The following is a 3,424-nucleotide window of genomic DNA, read 5'->3' as shown; positions in this document are numbered from 1 at the left end:
CAGGGGGAAATTTCCCCTCCCCTGACGGTTTTTACCGGGCCGACCAAGCCGTCGTACCGGGCTGGGTAATAAGAGAAAAGAAAGAGGGGGGAGGGAGGGAAAGAGAAAGAAGAGGAAAAGAAAAGGAAAGAAAAAGAGAAGAGAAAAATAAAGACAAGAATAAACAGGAAGATATCATAATGACCAGACTCACAACACACATGCAACCCCTTCTCCACTTCAAAAACTGTCATAACTCCTTTGATCTATGCTGCCCGATGGCGTAACCACTGGGAGACAAGGAGAAAATATCTATCTTTGAAAAATCTTCCCTACTCCTTTATAAATGCCCTTTCATCCCCTAAAATTGCCTAAAAACCTCAAATTTTGCGCGCATTTCTTGTTAACATGGCCCAATTTCCTCTAAAAATTGCACATTTTAGGGAGTTTTGATCAATTCCAACGAAATTAGAATTAAAAACACTGTTGGACAAGGGGAAAATATCCATCTTTGGAAATCTTTCTCCACTCCTTGACAAATGCATCCTCAGAAAGTGCCTAAAATTCTCAAATTCTTTGCGCGCATTTCTTGTTACGGTAGGCCAATTTCCTCTATAAATTGCACATTTTAGATAGTTTTCATCAATTCCGACGAAATTAGAATTAAAAACACAAAAATATTTTGCGCGCTTGGCGCGCATTTTTTAGGGCTTTTTTTAGTTTTATCCTTTGCTGAGGTGGTTTTGAAATCACGTTTTTGAAGTAGGCCTATGTAAAGTACATACTCAAATACAATGTTTTTAAGCTTTGTTTTCTGTGGTATATCACACACATTAATAAGATCTCTATGGTTGTCAAAAATCCCTGATAAAATATCATGAGAATTTATTTGGCGCTTAATTTTGACTAATGGTGATGTGATGATGATGAATTTTACTAAAAGTGTCATTTCTGGCCATCTAGAGGTACTATTTCCTCAAATTTTCTCACCTCAGCTCCAACCATGGTGGGGCTGAGGTGGGTATCGACACACAAAATCCCCTCCCCCTCCACCTTTCAAAACAGATCTGTGTTCTACCCTGGGTATGACATTAAACTCCATCGAGTCGGCTCCTGATGTATGTCTTAGTGACTGCTGTTTGTTTTTAGGATGTGAACTGGTTTTTCATGTCCATTTTTCGTGATTATGACTATTCTGGATAAAGAATGTTTTGAGCAGAGGTGGAATCAAGGCCCACCTCCCCTTCATATTTTAAGGGGAAAAAAAGAAAAATATATTCAAATTGAAGTGCGAGAGTGTAATTTCCGGCCGTCCAGAGATGCCCTAATCATAAATTTTCTTACCTCAGCCCCAACCATGGTCGGGCTGAGGTGAGTGGTTCCTCAGTCTGTGAATGTCCCTCCCTGGCTCACATCTCTTTCGAATTCTGCCACTGTTGATTTATTATATAATTATTTTTGCGCTTATTTATTATGCGTCTATTGCAATTTTCACTTTATCCTCGCAAACAGTCCTAAGAACGTGCGCTACTAAGAGTGCGCTACTTCACAGGGGGGCGCTTATTTATTATGCGTCTATTACAATTTTCACTTTATCCTCGCAAACAGTCCTAAGAACGTGCGCTACTAAGAGTGCGCTACTTCACAGGGGGATTTGACCCCGCCGGGGTCCTACGTTATTCGCATAACGGCTCCCCCCCCCCCTTTCAAAATCCTGGCTACGTCCCTGTCTCACCGAGTGTTTAGTTGGTACTAAAAGAATGATGAAGACGTTTAGGCCTATTTAATGTTTCAAATTCTAGGTTACGTATTGGTTCTGGTTTTGCTTAACACAGTTTTAAATAATGACACCTTTACAAATTTTCAAAATTATGATCTCAATATTGATATTTTGTTCATGCGAACGTACGTTTTTTTTACACAAAACTTGGTGTAAGATTCCGATTCTACCTAAATGATAAGTTTCGGTGACAAATAAAAATGCTGATGCACTTTTATACTGGTGACAACACGTAACTGGTAATCCATAGAAACTCTGGAAAAGTGGTTTTTAATTGGGGAAAGAACTGTAATGCCTTTTGTACGTATATCTGCTACATATCTAATATATCGAATCACAAAACAATTGAACAATTACCGAAGACTAGTGTAAGAGAATAGAATGTTGATTATAATATTACCGGTGCTTGATAATGATTTAACAAACGGAGTAGAGAGTAAAGTACCTGCCAAGAACATTAAAGAAAAGTTCACAGTTCAGACCTGTTGATCTCTGTCGAAGGCGAGTAGGCCTGCCTTTATTAGATGTAAACAAAAATAAACATGAATTACCCGAGTAGCTACAGCATTAAAGTATTGCAAAAAATATTCATAATAATTAACAAAGGATGAAAAATAACTATTTCAAATAGAAGCAAATTTCTATGACTTAAGTACAATAATAAAGATGCTGATGAAAAAAAATTGCTTCTGCATGTACAAAATGTCACTCGAACATGTGCACAGTAATGTCACGTAGCAGCAGGGTCGGCGACAGGCTTTGCCCATGGTTGGGGGAGCTCATGTCCCCGACGAGCAAAGAGTAGGCGTGTCGGGCGTCGCCCAAAATCCATTGAAAGTTGTCCAATTTATATTAATATGTTTAAAATAAATATAATTTGTTCCTTGCTTTTTCTCCTCGACGGGGTGGGGGCGGGGGACAAGGCGCTGTCTCTTATACACATCTAGATGTGTACGCCGCCACTGTGTAGCAGTAATTGCAGCATCACTTTTCGAAAAGTTTGTTGATGCAAATGAACTGTATACTGCTTAGAGTAGGTAGGATTGATAAATCATTATAAGATATTCCGTCTGTACCCACATTTGTTGTGAAGCACATGGGAATTTAGATATACCTTTGGCTAATGTGTTTTCTCTTATTAACACTAGAAAGGCACAATTGCAACAAAACAGGTAAAGGGAAATTACATCTATAATTCTATATCTGGATTATTTCACAAATTTATTCATTTGGGAACAATAGCTAGCTAACCATCTTGATATTGAGAAATTTATTGTTATCGCTGACAGTACAAACTATAACTCATCCATAGCCAATGAGGCAAGAACTTGTTTTCATCCAAGCAACGCATGCATAAAGAACTAGCTCCAACATCTGCAGCACTGAAACATGTTTGGAGAGCAGTATTGCATGCCATTAAAACATTAAAAAAAAAAAACCTACAAAGATAACAAGAACATAAAATTAACAACAGTAAGATATTCCAGCATCTGCTGTGATTTTGCGGCAAAAACTGACAAGAAGAGGATGTGACCCTTTGGTAATTAGAAAGTTGTAGGAATGCGCTTTGTAACCGCAAAGATAATGGCAGTATGCTCGTCACAAACATTTGAATCATGTGTTTTATTGGATGGTCATTTTGAAATTAAATAGGCGTTGTGTGTA

Source organism: Anneissia japonica, unplaced genomic scaffold, assembly GCF_011630105.1.
Source record: "Anneissia japonica isolate Jap-2015-1 unplaced genomic scaffold, ASM1163010v1 scaffold284709_len978187_cov192, whole genome shotgun sequence".
Taxonomy (NCBI): domain Eukaryota; kingdom Metazoa; phylum Echinodermata; class Crinoidea; order Comatulida; family Comatulidae; genus Anneissia; species Anneissia japonica.
This window is presented reverse-complemented; position numbering follows the sequence as displayed.